At 49.4% G+C, this 17,705-nt stretch overlaps 1 protein-coding gene across 1 annotated transcript in view; it reads left to right on the top strand.

Moving 5' to 3' along the window:
* Positions 1 to 337: 337 nt before the first annotated feature.
* CALCRL (calcitonin receptor like receptor) overlaps positions 338 to 17,705 on the top strand; it is a 73,423-nt gene continuing 56,055 nt past the window's right edge. Inside the window, exon 1 of the mRNA XM_036320082.1 lies at positions 338 to 536. The gene's annotated coding sequence lies outside the window, so the exon portion shown is untranslated. The remainder of the gene's footprint in view (positions 537 to 17,705) is intronic.

Raw genomic sequence — 17,705 nt, 5'->3', positions numbered from 1 at the left:
TGAACAGAAGGTTACACTCCCTTCCAACCTCAGGCAGCTGCTGGGCGAGTTGGAGCAGAGCTCAGAGCCGGGAAGCCCAAGCCTGGGTGCTGCCCGGGGCCGCGGCTGGGACCCCCTCGGTCAGGCTGCTTCTCGCCCGGCCTGGGGGTGTGGGGAGCGGGCGCTGCCCGGGAGAGGGGGGTGGGGGGAGCGGCGCTGCCCGGGGTGGGGGGTGTGGGGAGCGGCGCTGCCCGGGGTGGGGGGTGTGGGGAGCGGCGCTGCCCGGGGCGCCCCGGGAGGAAGAGTCGCCGACCCGAGCGGGCGGGGCGCTGATGTCACAGGAAGCCCCGCCTCCCCTCCGGGCTGGACGGGGTGACCGGAGCCCCGCTGCTCAGAGCCGGGTCCGCCGCGCAGCCAGCTCCCCTGCCCGGCCGCGGCTCCCCTCACCTGGGCGCAGGCTCACCCGCGTCCCCGTCCCGGCCCCGGCGGCCGCCCCGGCGGGAGGAGCCCCGAGGACCAGACCTGCGCGCGTCTCCCGGACCTGCCCGCGGCGGCTGGTAAGTCAGCGCCTCCCGGAGCCCGTGTGCTGCTCGGTCCTCGGCTCGGGGGGGTCCTCCCGGGGGGACGGGGCTGGGGCCCCGCATCGCCCTGCACCGCCGGGTGGAGAGGCCGCGCGCGACCCGCAGGGCGCACGGTCCGGACCGCGGGCTGTGCTGGGCGGGCGGCGGGACCGTCCGGGAGGAACGCGGAGAGTCTGCCGCCAGCGGTCGCTCACATCTCGGCCCGTCGGGGGCGGCTCTCCTGCGCGCGGGGCGCGGGGCGCGGGGCGCGGGGCGGTCGACGGCGGGGCCCCCACCCGGACGCGCCTCCAAACTCCCGGCGCCGCGGGCTGAGAAGGGGGCGCAGGAGTTCCCCGGGCCTCGGGGTCCCCCGCGGCCGGCGCGGAGGGGTGAGGGGGGCACAGCCCGGGCGCTCGCGCCTCGCCGTCCGCGTCTCCGGCTGCGGCTCGCTCCGTCCCTGCTGCCCGCGCGCCCACCTCCCGCTGCGGTCGGACCTGCGCCCGGGCGGGGTCGCGGGTGGGCGGCCGCGGGGAAAGCACCGCCGCGCGGGGACGGGGGCTCCGTGTGGGCGCTGCTCCCGGAGCCGGAGGCGCTTCCCCCGCTTCCCCCGCTTCCTCCGCGCCTCGGAGGGGAGGGGACGGGCCGGCGAGAGGCTGTGGGCAGAGGGCGGAACCAGGTGCCCGGTGCCCGAGCGAGCGCATCGGATTGTTAAGCGGGAAAGTAGGGGCTGTGGCCCTGGCCGGTGTTGCTCAGTGGGTAGAGCCTCGGCCTGCGGACTGAAGGGTCCCGGGTTCGCCTGGGGTCAAGGGCACAGGCCCGGGTCGCGGGCTCCATCCCCAGCGGGGGGCGCGCAGGAGGCACCGGATCCCTGGCTCTCTCTCATCGTGGATGTTTCCATCTCTCTCTCCCTCTCCCTTCCTCTCTGAAATCAATAAAAAATAGAGAGGAGAGTCCGTGCCCTAAACGAACGGCTCCCGGGACAGGAGGGACAGGGCGCGGGAGAGGAGATGGACCATCCGCTGGTGCCTCTGGGCGCACAGGTGTCCTGACACTCGGACCCAGTGCCGCTGGTGGGACAGGGGTCCCGCACTCCACTCGTGGCCAAGAAAAGAATGGCCGTCGGATCTGGGTTCGATCACAGATTGGCTGACACATTCACGTGCATTTTCCTGCCTAATGAGTGACTGTCTGCCAAAGGCCTGCGGTGGGGACGTCCTGCCCTGGCCACGCGGAGCCGCACAGTGAAGGCCTACAAGCCAGGGGGCCCTTTCTCAGGGGAGTACCAATCCCCCTGGTCATTCTGCACTTTCTTTCCCCCCAATTCCTCCACCTCACGTCGCCTCCCAGTGAGCCGTGCCGTGGTGACCCTTTAAAACCCGAGGCTGGCTTCCTGCCTGCTGTCCATTGTTGATTGCGCCGAGCTCCCTGACACGGGGGCAGAATGGAAAAACGTGCTTTTGGACTGTGACCTTGTAAATAGCCATTCGATAATTAGAAGGGGAAATGGAAAAACACATTAAATGCCTAGCCCAATGCCCTGGCTTAGCAACAAAAGTTAAAATAGCATTATTTTTATTTAGATTATTATCTTAGAAGGAGGTTATTATATAAATATCAAGTTTGGAACTCCCCAAACTCCTCTAATTTTTTTAAATTGCTAACCCAAACCCCATAATTTCCCTGCATAATTTAATTAAATTTTTGTAATTGTGTTAACAGTATGGATTTTATCATCTTTATTCTTAAAAAATACTGTTGTAAAACACTAGGCAATGAATATTGAGAGTCGTAAGGCAAAAACTATTTTGAGAAAATAATGTTAGAAATAAACATTTCAAACGTTTGAAAGTTTGCAATAAAAATTCATGTTATTCTATGCTGTTGTTTGCCTTTTTTAATGATAAGAGGATATCAGAGCATCAGTGTATGCTTTCAACCAAAAAGAATTAACTTATTTTGTAGATAACAAACTAGGTATTTTCTAGCCTATAACATCAGAAAATCAGTGCAAGGAGTCTACAGCAAGTCCTAGCTGTAAAGTATAGAATTGAGTGCATGAAAACATGAGCTAAATGATGTTTTACCTGCAACATCCAGTTATATTCAAGAGATATACTTTGGTATTGCAAAGATATACTTTTAAAAAGTACATCTAGCACATGTGAGAATGTCATTTTTATTAGTTAAAATACGTAAATGTTTACGATATGCAAAGCCACTCACTTTGAAAAAACAGAACAGTAAAATAAAAGAAATTCAAAGTGGGTCTGTCATTTTAAATTCATGCTAAAGAATGACGGAGGTACATGTATTTTTCTCACGGGTGATGCCCAGAATCCAGTGAGGCTTAACGGGAGTCAGCACCCTGGCAGGTATGTGAGAGCCTTTACATTCCCCTTTAAGTGTTTCCATCACTATTTTTCATGCATAACAGAAATCTGAATTTCAGTAAAAAATTCAAAATAATATTAAGACAAGAAAGATGACCTTATATGCTGTATGTTAATGCGGAAAACCCTTTGATAAACACGTAAAACCTCATGAGACCTCAGGTCACCCCAGGGTCCTGCATTTCTAACAGGTCAGTCGGAGCCATTACAACAGTAACCCCCTTCCATCTTCATCTACATGGTTAACATTCGACACAGCGTCATTTTGAAGGATTGTTTTAGAACTTCGTAGAAAAATTAGCAAAATGATTCTTAAATGACCAAGATGTGGATTCACGAAACAAACCTTATTTCATACTCTGTGTGCCTTCAAAGGCAGCTTGGAAAGCTAATTGGCTTTGGAAATGGAATGATTGTGGTGCCAACATTTCAGAAAGCGAGTATCTTCAGAGAATGGTGTTCGAGGTCTTTGGCTTCATTGCTCGTCTTTGTTCAGGATCCAGAGAAGCTTTTTACCCATAAGCGTGAGCTGCGCTGTTGCGATGGTGTTAAAGGACAGTCTCACGTTTGTAGCACCTCTTTTTTCTGGACTCACTCAGAAGGTCAGAGAAGGCACTTAAAATGGAAAATCAGCCCTGGCCGGTGTGGCTCAGGGGTTGAGTGTCGGCCTGCGGAATGAAAGGTCCCAGGTTCGATTCCGGTCAAGGGCACACACCCAGGTTGCAGGCTGGATCCCCAGTAGGGGGCGTGCAGGAGGCAGCTGATCCATGATTCTCATCACTGATGCTTCTCTCTCTCCCTCTTCCTTCCTCTCTGAAATCAATAAAAATATAATTAAAAAAGAAAGAAAGAAAACCAGTGCCCAGCTACTTCAAACGCGTGCTAGGACTGGTCTGAAGTCCCTGTATGAACAGTAAGTGTTCAGACTCTCACTCCTCTACCAAGACATCCACCAAGCTGCACCTTACACGAATCAAGAAATCCTCCCATGTACGGTCAGAAAATGTCCTGATGCAATTAGGTGGGAAATAAATACTTGCCAGAAATGCAAGATCCGGTCTGCACACAAACCAACCATCTCATCATTTTTCTATGTACTCACATAGACAACCATTCCCGTCCAAACTCCTTCATCAATAGCAGCTATGCAACTGCAAGTACCCGGGTCACCATCACACCTTAATTTTAGTTTATCAACTAAAGAAATACTAAATATAATACATTTCATTATAAAATGTGAAACATAAATATTTAGTGAGCGTGATGTAGTAAAAAGAACCTATGGATTAGACATGTGACAATTAAGTCAACAAAATCCATTTAAATAATAGAAAACATTCTTATACATCCTATTGCCATTCCAATTTAAACAGAAACTCCTCAATAATCTAGGTTATTTTTTATGTCTAATTAGGGTGACAGTACTGTTCATTAAATCAGATTAGCTCAAATAATCCCTGCCTTTTCCCATATTTGAGAAATCTTAACACCAGATTAATTTTTTAAGTTAATGTTATTTTATAAGAAAATAAATTATTTAATTTTTAAACACACAATAGCCCAGCCAGCGTCGCTCAGTGGTTGAGCATCAGTCCAGGAACCAGGAGGTCAGTGGTTGGATTCCAGGTCAGGGCACGTGCCCGGGTTGCAGGCTCAATCTCCAGTAGGGGGCGAGCAGGAGGCAACCGATCAATGATGTTTCTCTCTCTCACATCAATGTTTCTATCTCTCTCTCCCTCTCCCTTCCTCTCTCTCTAAAATCAATAAAACATACCCTATTTTAAAAATGTTTATAAAAACCACAATGAAAGTCTTACTTTTTATTATTAAAAAGTAAAATAGAGTCACTTGCTGTGAACGGAGTTAAGGTCTACGTGTATTAAGATCCTACTGTTACGATCAGACGATAAGTTGCAAATGTTTTCGTAGAGCGTATGTCTCCCTTTCCCCTAATTATGTTGCCTATTTGAAAGAGACGGTGTCATGCAGAACAAGCTCACCCATCATTGCTGTTTTCAAACGTGGGCACAATCGTGTGTTTATTTTTAAAGGTAAAGTAAGGTGCATCTGCCTATTCCTTCATGGCTTAGAGTAGATGCGTGATTTTCTTTTCTCTGGATACCATCCAAAGAACAAACATCTCAAGTCAACTCGACCCAACACGGATCTTAATAAGTCACCCCATGGCATTGAGTCCACAGCTCTGTACTTCATGGAAGTTGGTGGATGGGACATATTTCTTTGCTTTGTTTTTGCTAATCCTCACCTGAGGATATTTTTCCATTGATTTTTAGAGAGTGGAAGGGAGAGGGAGAGACAGAGAGAGAGAAACATCGATGTGAGAGAGAGACACATCACTTGGTTGCCTCCTGCTTGCACTGGGACCAGGGCCAGGGATTGAGCCTGCAACCCAGGTACATGCCCTTGACCAGATTCGAACCTAGGACCCTGAGTCCTCAGGCTGACGTTCTATCCACTGAGCCAAACCAGCTAGGGCTGGAACGCATTTCTTAATTTAAAAATGTTAACATAGCATAGACTTTTATATAAATCTGTAGTTGCTTCTCTACTAGGTGTAGGTTGCTCTGAGCTCCACTGTGTTTCTTGTGCAGCCAAAGCTCTGAGCACGTCCGTGGTGCGTGAAGCAGCAGCGACTCTGTTAGGCGGCAGCCACGTGGCTGATAGAGCAGCCCTGGCCCCGGGTCGGGCACGTGGGAGACGGCGAGCACACTCCCGGGCACACGGCTTAGCCTATGGATCCACACCCAGAGGCGCGTGTCTCCCGGCCATGCCCTGAGTTCACACTTTTTACAGACAGAACGTCCCTTCATTCACCTGCGATCAATCGTACGCGGCTATTTGCACATAAGCATCCCCGGGCCACCCTTCCCCGAACACATGCAGGGAAAACTGGGACTTGGTTAAGCGCTGGAGAAAAAGACGCGACGTCAGGACAGGAGGCGAGGAGGATTCAAACTGGGGAAAGAATGTCGCCGATACAAAACTGTGATTTGTGCCTGGGGGGGGGGTGGGGGGGGAGAGTAATTCTGTAGTTAGTTTCAAATGGGAGGCAAATGAAGAGATTAGTTTTGACTCAGATCATGGAAACCGCATACCGAAGTAATACTTGTAAATGTTGTCTGAGTCAATCTGCATCTGTCTCCTTGAAAAATGTACTTTCAATGAGAAGTTTTGGGTGTAAATCTTTAAAAAGAAGCCAATATACTTGGTTCGAAGGCGAAAAGGAAAACCTAGGCATCTGGGCTATGGAAACAGGCAGAGCTGTTTGAAGTGAAGCCTGGAACGGAGCTCACCTTCGCGCTCACAGGGTATGTGGTCCGGACGCTGCTGCCTTTTAAACGTGTGAAACACGATTCCTTTAAGCTCCCCGTTAACTAACTGTGATGGCTTGGGCCTTGTCAGGTGGATCTGGGTAAATATCGGGTGTCCCACGATAATGTAGACACACTCCGAATACTTATCAGTTCCAGTGGGTTAAATCTGAAAAGAAAGCAGCATCGATTGTGCCATCAGAAAACTGCCCTCCACATTTGGGGGGACACCCTGTATCTGTATTCATCTCTGCTCCCCCGGGCCTGGGCATGATCAGGTGAAGGACCCCTTCCTTGGGCAGCCGTCTCCCCCTTCGTCGGTCGGGGGGCCTTTCCACGCTTGCTCTTCTTTTTCCTCTTTCTTTCTTTTTAATCCTCACCGAGGATCGTTTTCCCATTGGTTTCTAGAGAGAGAGCGGGAGGGAAGGAGTGTGTGTGTGTGGGGGGGGGGGATACATTGATGTGAGAGAGACACATCGACTGGCTGCCTCCCACACGCACCTCAACCTGAGCTGGGGAACCTGCAACCCAGGTACCAGGTGCGTGACCTTGATCAGGAATCAAACCCTCAACCCTTCGGTCTACAGGCTGACGCTCTAACCACTGAACAGCCGGCCAGGACAAGAGCACCTTTCCTCAAGGTGGCTTGTGATGGTGACATGACTTCATTTTGAGGGGCTTCCCTGTGCCGCGTGCATTATTAACTCCTCAGCTCTCATCACTTAATCCCCCCAAGCCCCAGAGCCGTCCTTAGCTCTGTTTGCAGATACGAAGCCCCAGTCCCAGCCCCGAGCTCTGAGGCGCAGGGACCCTGGGCGACGGCCCCAGGTCACACAGCCCCGGCAGAGCCAGGACCTGCCTCCCGGCCTGGGCTCCAGAGCTCACTCCTGGCCACGCTGGCTTCCTCTTCCCATGGGGCGGCTACCACCCGCAGTGGGAATGTGCTGCTCCCAGAGCCTTCGGTTGAGTGTAGAACGCCCCATTGTCCAAAACAATGGCCAAGTAAATCACGCTGGCTTTCCTGGCTCGTCCGCCATCACTCTGCAGGAAATTATTCTTATGTTTTTGTTTCCCGCTTCTTTCTCATCAATGGGAAAGAAAGGAAGAAAGAAAGAAAGAAAGAAGAAAGAAAGAAGAAAGAAAGAAAGAAAGAAAGAAAGAAAGAAAGAAAGAAAGAAAGACCCACAGTTGAAACGTAAGCGCTAGTGCAGAAGTATGATGTAAGGGGCGTCGGATTCAGGTCATCTACAGGACCACACGCACCCCTGACTCGTTCCCCTTTCCCACCCAGAACACGGCACTGAAAACCCGAATCTTTCTAAGGAGCACACGCAACAATACATGGGAAGTGCTCAGCACTTGGCGCGGAGTAGTGCTCAGCACCTTCTAGTGCCCCTCATCCATCTCGTGTGGACAGGGCTGGAGCTGTAACTTGTTCCTATGCACCAGCAGCTGCCAGATACAAGCTCTTCCGAAGGCCGGGAGGGAACAGTGTGTTTGTAACGAGCGTTTTGATTGATCGCGCTTTTGCTATCATGTCATATATTCTAGAACCTAGTAACAATGAGGTCGTCAATCACGATTTCTTTAAAACTTGAGCACTTAAAAGTCTCTTCATCCTAACAATTGAAAAAGATGCATCAAACCGAAATTCTTTATTCTTCATTCTTTTACACATGAAGCTCAGAGACACGCACGGTGTGCCCAATGTCAAACAATTATCCTTGACCAAGCTCTGATGTTGGCTGTGTCTACTGTGACTAAACCCTAACTATTTTGTCATGCTACTGCATATAGTGTCTATCTCAGACCTCTTATTGCTGATGTTACACAAACTCGAGTGAGGATAATGATCCACCAAATGTGGTCAAGTTTTTGTAACGTAAGACAATAAAAGTAAGTGTGTATATGTTATTTATATGGGTTTTGTGGACTAGCATACATTTCAGATACATTAAGATATCTCTCCATAATTTTTCAGTTGTAACTACCATAACAAATGTAGAAGCTCAAAATTAAAAGAACATTAAGAATGATCAAATTAAACTCTATTTGCAGGGCTCCAAACATTTGATGCCTATTTTATTTGTACAAAAATGTCTTTTTCACAAGGACTTCTCACTACTGCCAAATGGTAGACACATACATTTTCTTAAGTATATTTCAAAAATATGTGCAACAGGATTGTCAACACCCATTTAGGTTTTGGTTTAATATAATTGACTAGAGACCCAGTGCATGACATTCATGCACTCGGGGGTGGGGGGGTTGCCTCCAGGGTCCCCTCAGCTTGGCCTGTGCCCTTTAGCAGTCCAGGAGCCCTCGGGGGATGTCCAATTGCTGGCTTAAGTCAGCAGTTGGACATCTTTAGCGCTGCTGCGGAGGCAGGAGAGGCTCCCGCCACTGCCGCTGCGTTCACCAGCCATCAGCCTGGCTTGTGGCTGAGCAGTGCTCCCCCTGTGGGAGCACACTGACCACCAGGGAACAGTTCCTGCATTGAGCATCTGCCCTCTGGTGGTCAGTGCACATCATAGCGACTGGTCATTCCCCCGTCTGGTCAATTTGCATATTACCCTTTTATTATATAGGATTCTAAAATTTTGTTTTGACTTCTTATGAATTATGATCCACACTATGAATATAATGCAAACTATAAACTCTTGCCCGGTTGGTGTGGCTCAGTGGTTGAGCATCGACTTATGAACCAGGAGGTCCCGGTTCAGATCCCCTTCAGGGTACATGCCCAGGTTTCAGGCTTGATCTCCAATGTGGGGTGTGCAGGTGGCAGCCGATTCTCTCTCTTGGTGATTCTCTCTCATCATTGATGTTTCTACCTCTCTCTCCCTCTCCTGTCCTCTCTGAAATCAATTAAAAAAACTTTTAAAAGGAAACTATAAACTCTTTCTCCAGAAAAATGAAAACTATTTTGCATTCAGAAGGACTCGCCTTTTGCATATATTTGCATGACTTTCATGGGCTCTTCCCTTTTGATGGGTCCATGAAGAGTTCTTAGACTCACACGTATAAACTGCGCTCATTAGTTCTCATGACTGTGATTCTTTTAGGACGAGGTAAACTGTAAACTCAGATACTTGGCCATCAGAAACAAGTGCCTGTAGCATTACTGTCATCAACCTATGGGCAACCCCACAGAGCTCCAGGCATCACTGCCCTTGGGTAGGCTCTGCAGCGGGTCATTTTTGTCTCCCTTTTGCACCCTCTCCTACTAAGTCCCCTCCCCCACACCTGCCAGCCCTCCACCCCCCCGCCTCCCCCCCCAGCCACAGCGCAGGAGCTGCTCCCGGTCTCAGGTTGTCCCAAGTGGCACATCCTCTTCACTGTGACAAGTGTGAGACCTTCCAGAATGGCTCTTCCTCTCACCACATTAAGACCTGCTCTCACTGCAGCATGTGGGGAGTGTTCTGTTCTCACCAGGATTGAATCCTGTGAGAGAGCAGTTGTGTTTTCGCTCACATGACTACACCATGATCTTGGGGGGGGGGGGTGCGTGCCAGGTTGAACAGCATGACCCTCAGCTTAGCGAGCACCCGTGGAGCCCCAGGCCCCGCAGAGCACGGGGGGTGAGCAGGACAGGACCCCTGCTCTGGGCAACATCAGCTCCACCTCCGTCAAGACAGCGCCCCTTACAGCATAGACTCCTACTCCACGCTGCTGGCTGCCACCTCTGCCTCTTGTCACAGATCAGGACTGAATGAACGCCTTCACTCCCGTTTTTTCTAAAATGGTAACGCCTGATAAGTTGGCTATTGCTTCTAAATCTTCATTATATTTGGAAATCTTGAATTACAGATAAAACATTTAAAAAAAAAAACAAAGAACAATTTTATAGATTCATTGAAGCTCACAATTGTATTTGCTTTGGTTAAAATACTCTGAAATGCCTTCTTTTAATTGTTTCTAATATAACTTTGACCTTTCATAATTTAACAGAAAGATTTCCTTGTACCTAAATCAGAAGCTCATGCCATGCTGTGTATCAGAAATTGCTCAATTTTTGGGACAAAATATGTGGTTGGTAAAGTGATATCCTTACGAATAAAGCTTTGAAGGGGGGTTGGTTTCGTTAATTAGAACAGAAAGGTCTTCAATGAGGTGTGAGCAAGCATGAAGACCATCTGGATTCTAGAACAGGCCGACGGGCACGAGAGCCGGGAAGGGATGCTCCCACGCATCATTCACATTTTCAACCGAATTCTTCACAATAGTTAGCTTCCTTAATTGTACGTTTTCCGAAAGGATTTCCTGTTCTGTGCTCCAAGCTATCAGCTCAAAAATTATTTAACAAGACTTACCCAGTCTTTTGATCATAAAACTAATATGTGTGCCTATTTCATGAGATTCCAGTCTACTTTCTCGAAAATAAACATATCAAACTTAGCAGAGTTCATATCTGAGCGTTTGTATCATTCAGACATCCCTCAGAAATCCATTGATCGTGCAGCCTCTCAGATGGACTCTGAGGCCAAGTTTGTTCACGAGCCCTCGCCCGTCACCGCTGCAAGGTACGCAGAGTCTGCGCGTCAAGGCCTCAGCGCTTGGAGGTCTCTGTTCTGTACCACACGCACCACGAAGGGCGTGTTCGCCACGTGTAGCGTCGCAGTCCCTGAAGCAAACGACCGCGTGGGCTGCGTCTGGTGTCTCTCCACTCAGAGATGGGCCCAGGCCACGGGCGCTCAGAGGCTCCTTAAGGCTCACCGAGAGGGAGGTCTGGAAGGAGCAGGTGCTTGAAGTGAGTCAGGTTGTTACACTCGGACAGTGCTCGGCCCCTAACACTCAAGGCTGTTTAGACTTCAGGGATTGTCCTACCTCCCCGGTGTGTGTTTCCCCCAGACCTGAGTGCAGCACGTTACAGGCTGGGGGGGACACTCCGTCGGTGCAAGTTCTCCGCTTCTCTATCTGGAGAGAGAGCGCAGCGCATCCACTCCAATGTGGACGATTCTTTGGAATTAAACTGTCATAACAACCATCATCGAGCATCGTATTACGTTATTGATGTAAGATGCGGGGATGTTTATTTGGCTAAATTAACTGCGGGGCTTTCTAAGTGTATCGTGCCTTCTTGTCTTCACTATTCATTACACAGCCAGCCTTCTAGCCTCGGGGAGAAAACCGGCTCCCCTTTGCCTTGGGGCCCAGAGTTCCTGAACCCCAGATGTCAGTGTCTCTGCTTTCGCTGAGCCCTCCCCTCCAGGCGTTTCTCTGTCGCTAGGACTTCTGGTGCCAACCGGCCACATCTGAAGGAGGGCGGCCCAGCCTCCAGAGCAGGATTAGAATTAGCCGTGGGGCCCTGCTCCGGGCGTCCTTGTGCTGGTCCCTCACTCCCTGCCCCTCCCCCGGGGCCCCTGCACATATAAGATCTAAACTTCCCCTGTGCTCGTCCCAATCACTGTCAGAGCCCTGCCCCGGCCTTCACAGCCGGCTTGCTCATGCTCAGCTCTTTTGTTCTGTCCCAGCTTTTCTTTATGACCCATCCACCTTGCAACCAACCACCTACTATAACTGACATGTTTTCTGTGTGATTGTTCCCTTTCTGCTCGTACTACTAACCTGTGAGCTCTACACGTGCAAGTCTAAGCGCCCAGATAAATGTCTGCACGTGGGAGGGGCTTAGCATTCAGTGATTCCACGTCTGGGATTGATCCGTAGAAACCCAAACACTATACAGCGGTTCTCAACCTGTGAGTCGTGACCCCTTTGGGCAGGGGTCCTCAAACTTTTTAAACAGGGGGCCTGTTCACTGTCCCCCAGACCGCGGAAGGGCCGGACTATAGTTCCAAAAAAAAAACTATGAACAAATTCCTATGCACACTGCACATATCTTATTTTGAAGTAAAAAAACAAAACTGGAACAAATACAATACTTGTATTTGCATGTGGCCCGCGGGCCGTAGTTTGAGGACCCCTGCCTTTGGGGGTCGAACGACCCTTTCACAGGGGTCACCTAAATACATCCTGCATATCAGATATTTACATTATGATTCATAACAGTAGCAACATTACAGTTATGAAGTAGCAACGAAAATAATTTTATGGTTGGGGGTCACCACAACATGAGGAACTGTATTAAAGGGTCGCGGCATTGGGAAGGTTGAGAACCACTGGATTCGAAGAATGTATGCAGCCCTGTGTTCACTGCCGCGTTATTGACCGTCGCTAAGATCTGGGGGCAGCCCAAGTGCCTGTCCGTAGAGGAGTGGGTGGGAAGGCCGGGGTACAGTCCCACGTGGAATACTACTTAGCTGTGACAAGAAGGAAATCTCACCCTTTCGGACAGCATGGGCGGCCCCAGAGGGTACTGTGCTAAGCCAGCCAGAGAAAGACCAATAGCATATGCTTCCACTTAGATGTGGAATCCAATGACCAAAACAAACAGACTCCTAGATACAGAGCAGACTGACAGCTATGAGAGGAGAGGGAATTTGGGGGTCTAGGTGAAGAAAAGGTGAGGGGCTTAAGCAAAACACACACAAAAACTCATAGGCACAGGCAAGTGTGGTGCTGACCAGTGGGAAAGGGGGAGGGGGAGACAGTGGAGGCCGAAGGGGGTTGAATGGTGATGGAAGGAGACCTGACTTGGGCGGTGAGCATACGGTGCAATATACAGATGTTGTGTCATAGATTGTACCCCTGAAACCTACATAATTTAATTAACCAATGTCACCCCAATACATTCAATGCAAATTTCAAAAATGATTCAGTGAATGAAGGTATCTTGTTACATTGGGATTTTCTAGGCAGCGCCCAGCCGACACTGGGGCTACTAGACTCACTAACTTCGCCAACGAGAAAATATTCAGGAACCAGTGACCACGTCATTATTCTTAGGCCAACCGAATAGGTGTCCCTCCCCCGTTCTTTTGTAAAGGAAAACGGATGAGCAAAGATGCCTGGGTAATGGGTCCGTGTTCAGGTGTCAGCGCATTCCAAGGGCGACCTTCCCAAGGAGGGTGCATGCGGAGGCCGAGCCGTGTGCGCACACGGAATCCTGAGGCATTTCCCCAAAGGCCGCCCCGGGGCTGCAGCTGGCGGGTGCTGTGTTGAAACCAGCAGACCTGCCAGCGGCCGCCTCCCAGCTAACGCCACTCCATCACTCACGGCCCTTCCGGAAATGGCACTAATGCGTCTAGAGAAAGAGGGGAAGGAACTTAGCAGGGACATTGAGAGGGAGAAAATAAACCTTATAAGAAAGCAGTATGGCAGAGTACAAATCCTGTTTAATCGCAAAAAAATTACACATCTGTTTGATATATTTTCTAAATATATTTGTATGGATTTCAGAGTGGAAGGGACAGGGAGCGGACAGGCTTCATCTGCCCTTGTGTTTGGGGCGGGGGCTGAGTGCTAGGCCTGGCTCATTCCTGCCGATAAGAGGTGAGGAGTGTGTGGAGCGCGGGAAGCAGACCCACGGCCTGCGCTGGCCTCGCTCTCAGGCTGGGACCCGTCGGGCTGAGGGCTGCGGGCTGCGGGGGGAGAGTTCCGAGTCTGGGTCTGCTGGCAAGTCTGCGTCTAGGACAGTCTCTCAGGGACTGCCAGACACGGGGCCGCATGGTCACACGCACTTAGAGGAGCAGGGCTGTTTGGTAAAACGCAGCCCCTTTGCTCATTTCAGACCCACGGAGCCATCAGGGAGCTCAGCGTCAGAGGGGGCGGTGCTCTCATGATCCCCGGGGTCCCCCAAAGGCTAGCTCTCTTTTCCTTTTTTTAAAATCCTCACCCAAGGATATTTTCCCATTGATTTTTGGGGAGAGGGCAAGAGAGAGAGGAAGACGGAGAGAAACATAGATTTTAAGATAAACACATCGATTGGTTGCCTCCGGCACACACCCCGACCAGGGCCTGGGTTGGGGAGGAGCCTGCAACTTGGGTCTGTCCTTGACCAGAATCGAACCCAGGACCCTCCAGTCCCCAGGCTCTACCCACTGAGCCAAACGGGCCAGAGCCCTGAAAGGCTATCTCTTTACTGAACTCTGGGTATTGTCAGAATAAAACATAATAACATGATGAGATTCAAATTTATAACAAAATAAAAGAGTGAACAATGCACATGCTTAAATACTGTAATAGTACACACACCTCCACACCGAACTGCACATACATAGCAAGACCTGCATCACCTCCTCCACTAATTCTGGCTTTGACAATCCTTAGTTTTATGATTTGGGAGCACCATTCCATGTCTGGATCATCCTGACTTGTCTTAGGGCCTTGCTCAAAATACAGAATACAACCTGACCGGCTCTTTCCTCTTTCATTGGAACACACACACACAAACACACACACACACACACATACCCACACACACTCACACTCACACACACACACACACGTTCACACACACACACACACACATACCCACACACACTCACACTCACACACACACTCACACACTCACACTCACACTCACACACACACACACACATACCCACACACACTCACACACACACACACACACACACACACACACACACACATACCCACACACACTCACACTCACACACACACTCACACACTCACACTCACACACTCACACTCACACTCACACACTCACACACACACGCTCACACACACTCATACACACACTCACTCACACACACTCACACACACTCATGCACACACACACTCCCACACACACACATCTTGTTTCCTGGTGTTCGTCATTAGTGTTCCACAATTTCCCCTGTATAAATAGGAAAGCAACCTAAAGCCCAATAGAATTCACACACGTGAATCATATTGACAAAATTTAAGGGTCTGTATTGTCCCTATGACTGTGATTTAACTGTGAAATTGTTTTTAAAATGTATTTTTATTGATTTCAGAGAGAAAGGGAGAGGGAGAGAGAGATAGAAACATCAATGATGAGAGAGAATCATTATCAGCTGCCTCCTGCATGCCCCACACTGGGAATTGAGCCCCCAATCTGGGCATGTGCCCTGATCAGGAATCAAACCCTGACTTCCTGGCCTGTAGGTTGATGCTCAACCACTGAGCCACACCTGCCGGCCTCACTGTGAGACCCTGAGAGAGGTCTGATGTTGGCAACATTCTGACAAGAGGAAGGAAACTTTCCAACCGGATTGGTGCTGAGTCAGGCAGCTCCACCCCCACCCAACCACGCTGACCTGCCCCAAGCACTCTGCACTTTGATATTTTGATCCATAAATCCACACAAATAGATCATTTCAGAGGAAGGAATCATACTCTTCATACTGCTCTACAAGAACTGTAGAAGGTTTTAATCCCATACAGAGAGGTTGCGTATGAATATACAACTTCCGTCCATGATTGCCTTGTCCCAGGACCACCGGGTCCACCAGGCCCCTCCCTGGTTGCCACGGGGACCTCCCAGAGATAAACTCTCATCCTAAACTTGCGCTACAGCCCTGCTTTCCCTTAAGGCTTTACCGCACATGGATGCGCTCTAAGCAATTTGGTTTTGCTGTTTTTACGTTTACGGCTGAGGAAGTGGGATCATTCTGAACGCTCTTCAGAGACTCGCCTCTCTCATTCAGCCCTCTGCTTGGAGGGCCCTTGTTAACGTGTGGGGCTGTGGCTGTTTGTTTGCACTGTTGTTTTTTTAAATAAATCTTTATTGTTGAAAGTATTATTTAAGTTCCCTTTCCCCCCAAGCCCTCTCCAACCCCACTCCCCCCCAAGCCCTCGCCACCCTCCATCTGTGTCCATGGGCCATGCACACACGCACATGAGTTCTTTGGTTGATCTCTCCGCTCCTCCACCCTCCCCTGCCTTCCCTCTGAGGTTTGATGGTTTGATCAATGTCTCCATGTCTCTGGCTCTGTTTTGTTCATCAGTTTATGTTGTTCATGATATCCCACACATGAGTGAGATCATGTGATATTTATCTTTCTCTGACTGATTTATTTTGCTTAGCATAATGCTCTCCAGGTCCCTCCATGCTGTTGCAAATGGTAAGAGTTCCTTCCATGGTGTAGATGTACCACCGTTTTTAATCCATTCGTCTGCTGATGGGCACTTGGGCTGTTTCCAGGTCTTAGCTATTGTAAATTGCACTGCTATGAACATAGGGGTGCATATGTCCTTTCTGATGGGGTCTGTGGATTCTCGGATCTATTCCTGGACGTGGGATTGCAGAGTACCATGGTGGGATGTAGCCCAGGGCGTGTATCCTGTCTCCTGCTGAGAGATGCTGAGGCAGCACTGGGGTTGCTCCCACCATGTCGCTCTGACACAGCGGAACTATGTAAGCAGAATCTCCAGTGTCAGGGTGTCTTTGAGGAACATACTTGCCAGAGGGATTTCAGGGTCCAAGACATTCCAAGTGCGCAGCCCAGTCTGTCCTCCCAGCCACAGATATGAGGTTCCCATTGCACAACATCCTTTCCAATAGTTTGAATTATTGTTAAACTTCTAAAATGTTTTCCAGTCTGGTGGGTGCATGTTGTATCTCACTGTGGTTTGAATTTGCATTGCCCTGATTATGAATCGCAGCAAATTTATATGTAAAATGAATTAAGACCTTTCTCTGAAACATTTGTTTCTAATTGGGTAGCAGTGAGTTTGTGTAACTATGGTTAAGCCACATTTTTGCTTATAACTATTTAAGAGAAGAACTAACCATGTCCTGTTGGTGAGGTCATCCCGGGGATGGGGAGAACGGGTTTTATTGCTTTTAGAACAGGGATGGTCTGAATAGCATTTCTCATCATGAACAAGGACACAGAGTAATAATGCCTGGAATCATATCCCTAACTTTCCATTTCCTCTTATTCAAAAATCCATCAACTACCCATCAAAATCCCCTTCGAAAACTCAGAGGAAGAAAATGAATAATTCCTTTCATTTTTTTTATAGACTACTTTTTAGAATGATTAAGTACTGCCCTAGCAGGTTTGGCTCAGTGGATGGAGCCTCGGTCTGCAGACCAACGGGTCCTGGGTTCGATTCCAGTCAAGGGCATATACTTTAGTTGCAGGCTCCTCCCCAGCCTGGGCAGGAGGCAACCAATCCATGTGTTTCTCTCACATGGATGTTTCTCTCTGTTTTTCCCTCTCTCTTCCACTCTCCCTGAAAATCAATGGAAAAAATAACCTTGGGTGAGGATAAATAAATAAATAAAAATAATAGAACAGTTAGTTTCACAGCGGAATTGAAGACAAGGACAGAGATTTCCCATGTTCCCCGCCCCGCCTGCACAGCCTCCCTCAGTATCAGCATCCCCCTCAGGGTGGTACATGGACCTACACTGACACAGCATGACCGCCTAACTGTAGTTTACCCGAGGGTTCTCTCTTGGTGTTATATGTCCTGTGAGTTTGGACACATGTACAATGGCATGTGTTGTGCGTGTTTTTATAATCTTTTGAACATTTAAAACCATTTATTCAGCTTAAAAATCTCTGGGAAGAGCTGTTGCCTTCCTACCACGGTAAGAAGGGTTCCTT

The sequence above is a fragment of the Myotis myotis genome, unplaced genomic scaffold, assembly GCF_014108235.1.
Source record: "Myotis myotis isolate mMyoMyo1 unplaced genomic scaffold, mMyoMyo1.p scaffold_m19_p_8, whole genome shotgun sequence".
NCBI lineage: Eukaryota > Metazoa > Chordata > Mammalia > Chiroptera > Vespertilionidae > Myotis > Myotis myotis.
This window is presented reverse-complemented; position numbering and strand designations above follow the sequence as displayed.